The following is a 14570-nucleotide window of genomic DNA, read 5'->3' on the forward strand; positions in this document are numbered from 1 at the left end:
TCAAGTTGACCCATCCATAAGCCATGCTACAGCCATTTTCTTCTCTCTATTATAATCACTTCCTCACAGGGTGATATCTGCCTGTTGAGGGGGAGGAGCACTGGTGAAACTATGGTAAATGCCATGGCGTGTGAATTATTTGCTCATGCAGCTTGCTTGTGTATTCTGGCCCTGCTTATGCTCAATCCTGGATATATCACTTCCATTTTAGGATGCAATTCTTATGGTGCATTTGACACAACTCAGCCCAGGATGGACAGTCATGAATGCAGGTCATTTCATGTCCTATAATCAGGATTCTTGTTCCTACAAAGACCAAATTTCACACCAGATGTTGTTTTTAAAAAGATGAGTAATTCTTCACTATGGATGGAAAATCCTTGCTCCGGAAATCCAAGAGCCCCTGTTTTTCTCTTCCATAGAATTTTCCATAAACCTCACCCATGGCATCTTTTCCCATGATAAGCCAGTCAAATACCATTGAGTCTGCTGAGTCATGTAGCCCAGGGTCAAGAGTGCTTGTGCTGCATCCTAGAACTGTCACAGACCATATTCTTACCTGGGCCCTCACTCAAAGATGGCAACCTTCAGTCTAACAATCTGTGAAACACAGCAGTATTCCCAGGTTTGGGATATGCTGAACCCCAGAAAGCCTAAAAAGGATGGTACTCCTTTCTTCATGGTTGGAAGTGCAAAATATATTGTATTTTTCTTTTGCTTTAGAGAGGATGTTTCAGCATTCTTCTTAGTTCCCTAAATATGTAACTGATGTGACAAGCTCCCAAAAGTTCATAGGCTTTATCTCCCATTCTCTGAATCCTATTTGCATTCACAAGGATTTTTGTATGCTTGTCAGTTTTTGCTCATTTGCCCTGATTAATATGATATCAGCAATGTAGTTATCAATGCAATATTCTGTTGGCTGTCTAAATTGCTCTGATCTTGACTTATAATGCAAGAGATGGCAGATAAGTTAAAGCTCTGGAGCAAAATGGTAAACGTATATTTCGATTTTGCTGTGTGAATGTGAACTATTTCTGGTCCTCTTCATTCTTTTTTTTTCTGACAGTAATAGAAAAGTACACATTTCCTAAATCAATGGCTATACACCATACTCCTGAGTTTATGTTACTTCATTTTAGCAAAAATAATACGTCCATAAGATAGTTGCAACTGATGTTACTACTTGATTGAGTTTGTGGTACTACACTGATATTTTCTAGACTCCAACTGATTTCTGCGGGGGCAAAACCAGTTAATTACAGCTAAGATGGATACCATCATCTTCAAAAACTGATCATTAAGGAGAGAACTGTTTCCACCATGCCTACTTTAGGATGCTATATAATTTTTATGTAGTATATCAAACATATCAACCTCAATTATATATACATGAGTGACTAAGGGAAACAACCACCGCTTGGGTCCACTGATGTGGAAAATTCTCAGTATGATGGACTTTAAGAGCACATTTATTACCTAGGGAGAATTGCCTATATTCTCACTGGGAGCCATGATAACACTTTGTTTCCAAATAGCAATGTCATTTTGAACCCTATGTCCAGTAGAGGATATACATAACATAAGTCTGGGAAATCCTTTTTCCACAGCTTACAGTTATCTACATAAATGGCTATTGATCCCTTTAGGTACTATTTGGAAGTATCATTACCATGCATATTTATTATGATTTTTGCAAAGTTTTTTCTCCAGAGGACCTGACTTCCTCTTCTAATGGTAGGTTTTGATTTGAAAATTGACCCAGATTTTGGAATGGGCAAGGGATCATAACTTTGATATTGAGACAGCAGAACCTATATCCCTGTAGTCTGTTGTTGACATCTTCTGATGGTACACCCCTTTCTGGCTGTCCTTCGATTTTATCACTAGGAACACCATGTTTTATTAATTATAACCATAATTTTCTCTGGGTCAGACCCCCTTGGCTACTACTCTGACACTGCTACTCATAATTAAAATTGCATATATCTGACTTCTATTGTTTGGGGTTCTCATTGTTCATCTATATTGTTGACAGTAAGCCTCATTTTTGTATTTGGCCTCCTACCAACAGCACTGGCCTTCAAGGAAGAGCCACCACTGAACTTTATAGTGATGCTACTAGCCCTCTTACTAGTCATTCTTGACGGCCTGAATAATTTTTTATTCTTCAGGTCCTCTGTGGAACATGATGATCCAGTGCATGTTCCATCTTTATGTAGTATATCTACTCTAGCACACCCATTTTTGTGAGCAGAACCTGAATTAGGATGAAAACAGATGCACAAGGTTCCACATTCTCAGGATCATGCAAGTACTGACACTGCTCTTGCAACAACTTTGAGGGTAAGTGCTCTCTTGACAGTCAGGTGTTTGGGGCACACAATTTTAAAAAGCATTTTTTCTCATAGTTGAATAAGTGTTCCCTTAGGTTGTATGCCCCGGGCATCTCATTTTGATTCACTCTAATACCAGCCCTGTCATGGGGCTTTTTAACTACTTCTACTATCTGCCATAACTATTATGGCCATTGCTTTTTTCCATGTTTCTACAAGCCATTCCGGTAGTGAGTTCACCTAACTTCCTAGGATCCTTGCCAGTGTGATTAAACCCTGTATCTTAGGAAAATACTACCAAATCAATGTTTCTCCTATCTCATATAATCTTTTGTCTTTTTTGAACGAAGACCCTCAGAAAGCAGTCCTACATGTACTCCTCTGGTTTATGCTGGCAGGATCTAGCAGCTTCTATGAGGATATACTCAGTTTCTTCCCATTTCAGGGCCAAGAATTAGGCTGTATCTTAGTTGCAGTATTTCACCTAGTGGCCAGAAGGCGATATGGTGGAAGATCATGACCAGAAGAGGCACATGTTTCCATGTAGGAGAAATAACTCAACATTGTCTTTGAGCTAGGATAATTTACAAGTTCTTAAAAAGGTGGAGTAAACCACACTATAGGTTCCAAGAGCTCACAAAAGTCTGGGGGTTCAAAATTTTGGAGGTAGAAGAGCATCCTCTCAGATATCTCCATTTAGTGTATAAAAGCTCTATTTTTCCTCCACTAGGGCTCTGGCTTTGGATTACACACCAGCCTAATGGAACATTTTAATCTCCTTTGGAACTTGGCCACTCTGACTCTTCAGTTTGGGATCTGGCCTCAGCTTTCTATGCTCTCTTGCTCATGAAATGAGATCCTTTCTGTAGACTAAAAGTGGAGCCTTCTGCTTTTACACTTGTATTTCAAATACTTGTTTATTGCCTGTAATTCTTCAGTATCTTTTTCTCAGATATCAATCATACTTAACAATATCCTTCCTTTTTCAAATATTTCAGTTACTCTTTCCCTTTATCAAAACCTGATAAATCATTCCAACTAGTTCATTCTTTTATATCAGTATACTATGTTAGTTTACTTCTGATGAGAGTTTTTTGTTTGTTTTAATTGCCACACCCATAACATATTGAAGTCCCCAGGCTAAAGATTGAACTTGAGCTGCAGCTGTTGCCTATGCCTCAGTTGCAGCAATGTCAGATCCTTTAACCTACTGAACTGGCTGGGGATTGAATCTGTGACCCAAGCCACTGCAGTAGGATTCTTAACACATTGTGCCACAGTGGGAACTCTTGATGAGAGTTTTTAATAACTGGACTGCCATCTTCTACTAGATAGCAGTCTATGCTCCACCCAGGAAGAGTGGTAGAGTTTTCATTTCAGCCAGACAGTGAATAAGTAATTTCTGAAATCACATCTTATCGCCTGCTTTTTTGGAAGAATTTTGGTCCCAAATGTCACAGGTTGGTTTCTCTGGAAGTAGATTCCAAGACAGAGTTTTGTCTATAGGGCATTTATTAGGGATCAATTCCTGTGGAAGTGAGAGAAGAAGCAGAAGTGAATATAAGATGTTGAACTTCTGTGTGGATCAACAATACACAGCTAACTCTAAATGAAGCTCTAAAGAATATATTGTCTGTCAAAATGTTCCATAGTGAATTGAAATGTCATGGTTTTTATGTACCCAATTGCGGGGAGCTGAGGAGATTCAGGAGGCCGAGGAAGGGAACTAGCCTGACGGCACAGTTCCGAAGGCAGGGTTCCTAACCAAGGGAAAAAAGCCTACCCCCCGGCACAGTTCCAAGGGCAGGTTTAGAAATAGGGAAAAGGGCTTACCCTGCGGCACAGTTCTGAGGGCAAGTTCTAAAAATAATGAGGCTCACCTGCTAACCAGACAACAATGGCTACAATAACAAAATGAAGGCTTTGCACAACAAAGCAAGAATAAAAATCATTTCTTGGAAAAAATCAGTCTTTCTTGTTATTTACTTATTATTCAATCTTTCCTGTTATTTGCTTATTAGTCTTTGTTTTCTTCCTATATTGTTTTGTGACTCAATAAAATCGGAACCACAAAAAATTGGAACAGTAATAAAATAATAAGAGCTTCACTTTGGTTGAATTCCCCCTATTCAGATCCAATGTAGGTAAAAACAAAGTATTCATTATTTGTTACAAGTAAGAATAGGTTTTAGAGTTAGGTAATTGTGCTATGTACAATAGGTTAAGAATAGGTTAGACATACATGGAAAAATATAATAATAATCTTGCTTTTAATGAATTTTGTAAAAAGCTTTTAAGTTTTAGGAAATTAAGTTGCTTTGATATAAAAAATGTATTCTCATACTGTCCCCTGACAATAATGCTTTGAAGTTAGTACCCCAAGCTTTAATCTAAAAGATGAATTTTTGTAAATGTAAAATTCTTGTGCTAGTGACCTTTCTAGTTGTTAAAGATTAGCTTAAAACAATAACAGGTGGTGCTTGCTAAAAGTAACCACAAAACGTTTTGTACCGAATCGCCTTATTTTCACACATGAAGTTTTTCCACATGAAGTTTTGTACCCATTATAGTTTTACATGATGTATTGTATCCATTTATTTTAATTAAAACCCTTAGAATACAATGTATATCTACTGTACCATGTAATCTAAAAGTTTAACCTTTAAAAATATGACCTAAGCACTGTAATGTAAATTATAATTAAGCTGTCTATATAAACTGCTGCTTATGCTAATAAAATTTGAGCAGTCCAGTGCCCTGAAAGAAGGAACAAAGAGGCTGTCTCCATTTGCATTCGCTGACACTGTCCATCCTTGCAGGGACACCTGGCTGCTGGAGCTGGATTCCGGCACCCAATGATATCAGTCACTGGATGCGGTCCACCACATAAATTGCCTACTTCTTAGTGAGTCGCATTTGTGCAACTGAGTGAAACACAGAAGTAGCAGACAGGTGGATATTGTTTGCTAATAGCACTTTTATTTTTATTATTATTTTTTTGTCTTTTCTAGGGCCACACCCACAGCACATGGAGGTTCCCAGGCTAGGGATCTAATCACAGCTATAGCCTCTAGCCTACACCAGAGCCACGGCAATGTGGGATCCAAACCATGTCTGCAACCTACACCATGGCTCACGGCAACAATGGATTCTTAACCTACTGAGCGAGGCCAGGGATGGAACCTGCAACTCCATTGTTTCTAGTCAGATTCGTTAACTACTGAGCCACAACAGGAACTCCTACTAACAGGACTTTTATTGTTTTGTTTTGTTTTTTGTTTTTTTGTGGGTATTTTTGCCATTTCTTGGACTGCTCCTGCAGCATATGGAGATTCCCAGACTAGGGGTCAAGTCGGAGCTGTAGCCACAGGCCTATGACAGAGCCATAGCAATGTGGGATCTGAACCGCATCTGCAACCTACACCACAGCTCACAGCAACGCCAGATCCTTAACCCACTGAGCAAGGCCAGGGATTGAACCCACAACCTCATGGTTCCTATTCAGGTTTGTTAACCACTGCGCCACAATGGGAACTCCAACAGTACTTTTAGAAGCTGGGACAAGTACTCCCTTGAAGTGGATAACTAAATGAATCATCTCCATGTGTATTACATAAACATCTAATGGCTAGTTGCTGACCTATTAGGTGACTAAAGTGAAAATTCTGCCTTAAAGGTATACTCTATACTAGATAGCGATCAGATAAATGAACTGAATCCTGTCTATTCAGGTAGTTGAACATGAGACATTCAGAGATAATAAATACAGAGTAATAGTATAGAAGCAGAAATAGAAACAATGTGGCAGAAGAACCAATTCATTAGCATATGCATTGAATTATAAGTCAGGCTCTAGGTGACTACAAGTATCACAAGCAGAGTTCCAGGTAAATAAGTTATCTAAATGGCAGGGTATTGGCATAACAAGCAATGAATGCATGTTGTTAAGGAGATATTATTAAAATAATTCTTCTTTCATATGCACTAAATGGCTTTCCAGTTTCCATGGATACTGATTGTATAGCAGGTAGATTGTTTCATGTCTTCATTTTCTTTGTGCCCTTAAAAATCAACCACTTTTATAGATATGACCAGGGCTTTTAATGGTTTTTAAAAGTTGAAAATACTTGACTAATTAATTATATCTGGCAGCCTGGTAGAGACGACAAGTCATACAGCATCCAGCAGAATATGTCACTGATTTAAGTAAACCTAATGCTATGCATAATGCAAAAGGGGATGGGAAGAGTACCATAAGGTCCATATAAGATATAAGTGGTAAAGAGGTACAAGCAGTCCAGGAGCTGGAAGTTGTGATCAAGTATTAAGTGTGCACATGACATATAGAATTGGCTTTAAAGTCAGTTCAGAGGATGGAAGTGATTTCCTTACAGAGACCTGGACAGGAGAGAAAAGTGCTATACCCCTGATGTTATTTGAGGCAGATATTTAGTATCACTCAGCAGCAGCAAAAGGAATCTGTAAAGGAAACCACAAAAATCAATGTAAGATTTGGAGCAGAATTAAATAAGGGAGAGGTTAAATAAACAGCAGGGGGGAGGAGAAGGAAAGAAAGGAGTCAATATTTATGTTTTTATTTTGCTTTCTGTACAAATCAAAGGCAGATAAGAGCATTGAAGGAATTGCAGTGGAGTTGGCAAGGTATAGTGAAGATTTTGCAGTAAAGTCTTACTACATACATGATTGTAGGTAAGCAGCAATATGTTAGGAATCTGATTAATTTCTAAATTAATTTTATTGTGCTAATTTCACATGGACTTAATTATGATGATTTTCACTATAATTAGAGTTTTATTTGTAGTCATTCCAATTCCTATGAGTAAAAAACTAATATAAATGCCAGAGCAGTAGAGAAATGAGACTGACACCTGAAATCACATCAAGAGAAAGATGATCAGGAATATTAGAAAATCTTATCTAGTGGTTCTCCTGAGAAGACAAAGGATACAGACCCCATTTATTCTGTTTAGGTATGAAGTAATCTCATAAAATCATAAATAGAGAGGGAAAATTTGGGTTGAACAATATAGTTATCACAAGTAAATATTCCACAAAAAGCATTATGTTAAATTATAAGATATTTCACATTTAGAGGCAGAGGTGCAATTGCCTGATAAGGGAACTGAAACAGATGTACATGACATGAGATCTGCCATGACATTTTAATATTTGTTTTAGAAAAAAAATAATATAGTTTTATTTACCTGTTCCCAGGTAGATAGTAACAGAGAACTAAGGAACCACTGTACTCTGATGTGGTTTAAGAAGTCATTGAAATGCACTGTGTAAGCATGAACAATTTTTATTTGAGACTACTTTATATGAAAATATTGGTGGTGAATTATATAAGAAAGAAGACAATATGCCATTTGCCAAAATTCAGGTCATATAGTAAATACCTTATTATCATAACTGATCCAATGTTAAGAACCTAAAAAGAATAAGAATATGGTATAAATGATCTAGCAACTTTTTTTCCCATAGGAATGAAAGATAATGCTGTAAAAAAATAGAAAGCAGAATAAGAGTTTTTATAAGACATAGCATAACAGGAATGAAGGAGAGATGAGAGATTAATAAGTAGTCAATCAAGAAATAAAGCATAAGTTAAGATAGAAAAATAGAAATAAACTAGGGACTAAAGTTCAAGAAGAGCAAAGAAAAAGAATAAATATTGTCTAATAGGCAAAGGAGATAGACTGGGATTTTCTTGGAAAAGCTATTTTACTTAAGGTCCAATAAGAGAGACAAATTGAGAAGAGAAATTTATAAGGCAATTAAAGAAGAAAAGAGCAGAAATAAGCTTTATCTAGAAACTTTCCAAGGCATAAAATCTTAAATCAAGAGAAATAGCATAGAAATTTGTACAAGTAGATTAAAAACAAATACAAGAGACATAAGAAAATCTTAATGGATATTATCGGAGATTTGCTTGCATAAAACATTTAAAGGAGAGTTCCCACTGTGGTGCAGTGTTAGGGACCCAGCCTTGTCTCTTCCCTAGCTTGAATGGCTACTGAGGCACAGATTCCATTCCAGACCAGGTGCAGTGAGTTAAGGATTCAGTGTTGCTGTAACTGTGGCACAGGTTGCAGCTGCAGCTTGGACTGGATCCCTGGCCCAGGAATATTCATATGTGGTGGACACAGCCAAGAAATTTTAAACAACAAAACAACAACAACAACAAAAAAACCCAAGGCATTAAAGGTTATTTAAGCAGCCATCAAAAGTGATATTATAGAAAAAGAAAAACATGGGAAATAAAAAATGTATAGAAAACCACATGTACTATAGGACCTTATTTTCATAAAATATATATAGTCAGTTCTCATTATTCATAGAAGTCATGTTCTATAAAGTTGCAACAATTAGCAAATTTTGAACCACTGATTCTAGGGGAAAAAATGATTAGGTTCCTGTGAGCCTCTGGTCACGACATATTTTTTAACCAATAAATACATAAACTTGTTTTATGTGTGTTTCTATTTACAGACACTTTAATATGCATAGTTGATCCTTGAACAACGTGAGGTGGGGTACCGACCTTCTGTACAGTCAAAAATCCTCATATAGTTCATATATTTTATCGATAGCCTTCTGTGTATGCAATTCCTCTGCCTCGGCAGTTCAGCATCCTCAGATTCAAATAATCAAAAATTATTTAGTATTTCTAGTATTTGCTATTAAAAATTATGTATCATTGGTACAGTTCAAACCTGTGTGGTTCAAGGGTAAATTGCATTTTTGATTCATTAGCAAGGAACTTATGGCCAATAGGACTCTAACTCATGCCTGAACAAAGTTTTTCTAACATAAGTATGTTCTCAATAAAGTACATCACAGCTTTCTTGCACTTATGAACACTAGACAGCACTCTGATTGGAGGCCATTTTAAACAGTGGAATACCAACACAATCGCAATATTAAGTTAAAAAAACATGGAACTAAGTAAAAAGGAAGTGTGTTTACTGCATGAGAGCTGAAAAAACAAGACAAACTATTGCCTTCCTTGACCTCAGCTGAGACCATGCCATCATATTCTATAGACTGTCGGCACTCCTTGACTGATGGTTCCCTTCCAGCTTTGAAGTCAGCAGTATTTGGTAGATAATGTGATCTTCCTATCACATTACTCTGACACTGACTCTTCTGTAGCAGTCTTTCACTACTAAAGACATTTGTGATTGCTTTGAGTCAACCCAGATAATTCAGGATAATCTCCTTATTTTAAGGTAAGTTGACTAGTGACCTTAATTTCATTCTATGACAAGACCCCTTTGTCATGTTAGGTAACATATACACAGGTTCCAGGAATTAGGATCTGGACATTTGAGGGGCCTATTGTTTGGCCTAACACATTAAGGAGATAAATTTTCCTGCTAATCCTCTTATATTTCGTTATGATCTTCAAGAAACTAAATAGTAGACATATGAATTTGAAAAAAATTGTTTGTGACTGAATTAATGGTTTTGTGAAATACGATTGAGTATCTTGAACATAAAGTAAGATTGTACCCAGTCCTTTTGACTGGTGTTTTCTATTGCAACTCTAATAGCATTTAACTGTTGCTTCTGGCTCCTCTGCTAAAAGCTAGAGTCAATGTTTCTCCTGTTTTTATTTGGCACAGATGAAAGGTGACACATAATCCTTATTATTAATGCCAGACTGAATCACTGGAAAATATACTTGATTTCTCCTTGAAGAGTGCCCAAAGAGCCTTAGTGTTTAAAATGGCAGATATGATTAATGTACTAGACACTTTAATATATTACATGGGCTGAATACAAAGTATAACCAATCTGCCTTTAGGAAATCAAAGTAACCCCTTCAAAAAGTGAAAAGTTTAATTAACTAAACAAGAAATTTCCAAAGTATTGATCTTTATTTTGGATAGACCATTGCAATAAATCTTCGTATTGCCTATATTCTAGTTGATGCTTATCCGCTCACAAACTAAGTGACTTTAGGTGAGTTATTCAACCTTTTCACAATTTGTTTCTTCATCTGTAAAATGAGAATAACAAGAGTTGTTATGAACTGAATTGTGTTCTTCCAAAATTCACATTTTCAAACCTTAACTCCCCAGTGTTAATGGCAGTTGTAATGGGGCTAATATCATCTTAGGTTTAGATAAGATCCTGAGGGTGGGGCCCTAATGATGAGATTAGTGCCCTTGCAAGAAGAGACCACCAGAGAGCACTCCCTCATCTTCCCAAAATTGAAAATACGGAGAGAAGACAGACTTCTCTAAGCAAAGGGGAAAATATTCACCAGAAATCAATGCTGATACCTTGCTATTGGACTTCTATTTTCCAAAACTATGATAAAACATTTTTTTGTTTCTTAAGCCACCTAGCCTGTGATATTATATTACAGCAGTCCAAGTTAATTAAGAAAAGAAGACTCAATTCTTAGGGTTGTAATAAAGATTAAATGAGAAAATCTTAGACTTTAGGAAATTTTAAGTGGGTGAAAAATGTTTTGAGAAGTCATTTCAAAGTGTAGTGTCATCAAGATAATCTATTGAGATGTAGACATAAATTAGTACTTATTTATCTTTAAATAGTAAGGAAGTAATTAGTCTTTACTAATATATTCTATGCTGATTGATATTAATGCCCTTCCTTCTTCTAATGTCAGATTGTAAACTATATGATACACGGTCTCATGACATCCTTAGGGCAGAATTACAGCTTTCCAAGATAGAGACAGTGGCAAAGAAAATGTATTCCTTTACAGCATATATTGATATAGGTAGGATTATCAGGGTTTAAACAGATTTATAAGTTATAGTAGCTTGTTTTAATTAAAGCAACCCTCACAAAATGGACAACTCTATTAAAAAGATCCCTACAAAGTAATCAGGTACTAAAGATAATATCAATAAATATGAAAGCATCAAGACAATAGCAGAGCTAAAACATCTAGTACTACCTGAACCTCTAATTGGCCATATTACATTTTAAAAATATGATTAATAAGATTAGTCACATTTGGTCACACTGTTGTCACTAAATATATTACTGTGAATATAGTTATACTGCAGTCACTATAGTAATTGCCAATTTTGTTAATGTTAATTATTGTTAATATTTTTAGTGAAAGCAAAAAACATTATGCCCATCTACCTTTGATACTTTGTCTATATTTTAAAGACAATAATACATTTATACAGTAGCACATGCATGTAATTATAAATATACATACATACATACATATAGAGAACTGCTTGTTATTTTTTACATGATATGGTATAAAACAATTATATTTGGAAATAATCACTGAAAGACTATGGATTTCTTTAATTAGTTCATTCATACTTTAGGGTTATGTAGATCCCATATATGAATTAATTTGTAAAAACACATGATCAAATTGATAATTTAAAAATAACACTATAAATTTAAACTTTCTGATATTTATATATGACATTAAATTCCCTTAAAAATAGTACTGCCAAGAGGAAATTTTACTTCTGTTTATGAATTATAAGAAGAAGAAATAAGGCAACATTCTCAAGTTCAGAAAGTCAACATTGATCTTTTCTCAGTTGGACTTTGCTGTATCATAAAATAGTCTGAGGGAAGCTAGAAATGGATACCTACTTAGGATGCCTACCTCATCCATTTTTTACTTGTTGGCAGTGTAGCATGAATTTAGAGAAGTGGTTATTTTTTAAATATTATAATGATTTTTATTTTTTCCATTATAGCTGGTTTACAGTGTTCTGTCAATTTGCTACTGTACAAAAAGGGGACCAAGTCACACAAACATGCATACACTATTTCTTCTCACATTATTATGCCCCATCATAAGTGACCAGACATAGTTCCCAGTGCTGCACAGCAAGATCTCATTGCTTATCCATTCCAAAGGCAATAGTTTGCATCTATTAACCCCAAATTCCAAATTCATCCCACTGACTCCCCCTCCCACTTGACAACCACAAGTCTATTCTCCAAGTCCATGAATTTCTTTTCTGTGGAAAGGTTCATTTGTGCCTTATATTAGATTCCAGATATAAGTGATATCATATGGTATTTGTCTTTCCCATTCTGACTTAATTCACTTAGTATGAGAATCTCTAGTTCCATCCATGTTGCTGCAGATGGCATTATTTCATTCTTTTTATGGCTGAGTAGTATTCCATTGTGTAAATATAACACTTCTTCCTAATCCAGTTATCTGCTGATGGACATTTGGGTTGTTTCAATGTCTTTATTGTGAATAGAGCTGCAATGAACATGCGGGTGCATGTGTCTTTTTAAGGAAAGTTTTGTCCAGATGTATGCCCAGGAGTGGGATTGCTGGGTCATGTGGTAGTTCATGTATAGATTTCTAAGGTATCTCCACAGTGGCTGTACCAGTTGACATTCCCACCAACAGTGCAGGAGGGTTCCCTTTTCTCCACACCCCCTCCACCTATTTTCTCCCATTCTGTAAGTTGTCTTTTTGGTTTCTTTTTGGTTTCCTTTGCTGTGTAGAAGCTTGCAGTTTGATTAGGTCCCATTGGTTTATTTTTGTTTTTATTTCTGTTGCTTTGGGAGACTGACCTAAGAAAATATTTGTAAGGTTAATATCTCAGAATGTTTTGCCTATGTTCTCTTCTAGGATTTTGATGATGTCTTATCTTACATTTAAGTCTTTCAGCCATTTTGAGTTTATTTTTGTGCATGGTGTGAGGGTGTGTTCTAGTTTCATTTATTTGCATGCAGCTGTCCTGTTTTCCCAGCAACATTTGCTGAAAAGACTGTCTTTTTCCCATTTTATATTCTTGCCTCCTTTGTCAAAGATTAATTGACTATAGTTGCCTGGGTTTATTTCTGGGCTCTCTATTCTGTTCCACTTATCTATATATCTGATTTGGTACCAGTACCACACTGTCTTGATAACTATGGCTTTGTAATATTGCCTGAAGTCTGGGAGAGTTATGCCTCCTGCTTGGTTTTTGTTCCTCAGGATTGCTTTGGTGATTCTGGGTCTTTTGTGGTTCCATATAAATTTTTGGATTGTTCTAGTTCTGTGAAAATGTCATGGTTAATTTGATAGGGATTGTGTTGAATATGTAGATTGCCTTGGGTAGCATGGCCATTTTTATATTAATTTTTCTGACCCAGGAGCATGGAATATCTTTCCATTTCTTTGATTTCTCTTTATTTTCCTTGATTAATGTTTTATAGTTCTCAGCATATAAACTTTCACCTTTTTGGCCAGGTTTATTCCCAGGTATTTGATTTTCATCATTGCAATTTTAAAAGGTGCTGTATTTTTGTATTCCTTTTCTAATATTACATTGTTAGTATACAGAAATGCTACTGATTTCTGAATGTTAATCTTATATCCTGCTACTTTTCTGAATTTGTTGATCAGTTCAAGTAATTTTTTGGTTGAGTCCTTAGGGTTTCCTATATATAGTATCATGTCATCTGCATAGAGTGATAATTTTACTTTTCTTTTCCAATTTTTATACCTTTTTATTTCTTCTGTTTGCCTGAATGTTGGCTCTAGGACTTCCAATACTATGTTGAATATCAGTGATGAGAATGGGCGTCCTTGTCTTGTTCCAGATTTTAGTTGGAAGGCTTTCAGCTTTTCTCCATTGAGTAGTATATTTGCTGTGGGTTTGTTTTTAATGGCTTTTATTATGTTAAGATATGTTCCCTCTATACCCACTTTGGTAAGTTTTTTTATCATGAATAGATATTGGACTTTGTCAAAAGCTTTTACTGCATCTGTCGAGATGATCATGCGGTTTTTGACTTTTCTTTTGATAATTTGGTGTGTGATGTTGATTGATTTGCATATGTTGACCCAGTCTTGTGAACCTGGGATGAATCCCCACTTGGTCATGTTGTACGATCTTTTTTATATGCTGTTGGATTCAGTTGGCTAAAATTTTGCTGAGTATTTTTGCTTATATATTCATAAAAGATATTGGCCAATAGTTTTCTTTTTCTGGTGGAATCTTTTGTTGGATTTGGTATTAGGGTGATGGTGGTGTCATAGAATGTCTTTGGGAGTGTTCCTTCTTCTTCAACTTTTTTGAAAATTTTAAGGAGGATGGGTATTAGTTCCTCTTTGTATGTTTGGTAGAATTTGACTGTGAGGCCATCTGGTCCTGGAAGATTTTTGTAGGGAGTGCTTTGATGACGTATTCAATTTCATTTCAAGTGATTGGTCTGTTCAGTTGATCTACTTCTTCTTGATTCAGT

The sequence above is a fragment of the Sus scrofa genome, chromosome X (assembly GCF_054392235.1).
Source record: "Sus scrofa isolate SSC_HxYL_T2T_F1_AM1 chromosome X, Sscrofa_HxYL_maternal_Yorkshire_Landrace_v2.0, whole genome shotgun sequence".
NCBI classification, from domain to species: Eukaryota; Metazoa; Chordata; class Mammalia; order Artiodactyla; family Suidae; genus Sus; species Sus scrofa.